The sequence below is a fragment of the Urocampus carinirostris genome, chromosome 6, assembly GCF_059441175.1.
Source record: "Urocampus carinirostris isolate Australia breed hairy pipefish chromosome 6, RoL_Ucar_1.0, whole genome shotgun sequence".
Taxonomy (NCBI): Eukaryota; Metazoa; Chordata; class Actinopteri; order Syngnathiformes; family Syngnathidae; genus Urocampus; species Urocampus carinirostris.
Genome location: NC_142354.1, coordinates 18,690,074 through 18,690,284, shown reverse-complemented (window position 1 = coordinate 18,690,284; position 211 = coordinate 18,690,074).

Here is a 211-nt window from a genome sequence, read left to right as displayed (position 1 = left end):
CCTCCTGCGTGGGTTCAAATCCAGCTCCAGACTTCCTGTGCGGAGTTTGTATGTTCTCCCCGTGCTTGCGTGGGTTTCCTCCGGGCACTCCGGTTTCCTCCCACATTCCAAAAACATGCATTTCAGGTGAATTGGCCGGTCCAAATTGTCCCTAGGTGTGAATGAGCGAGTGAGTTGTCTGTCCCCGTGTGCCCTGCGATTGGCTGGCAAC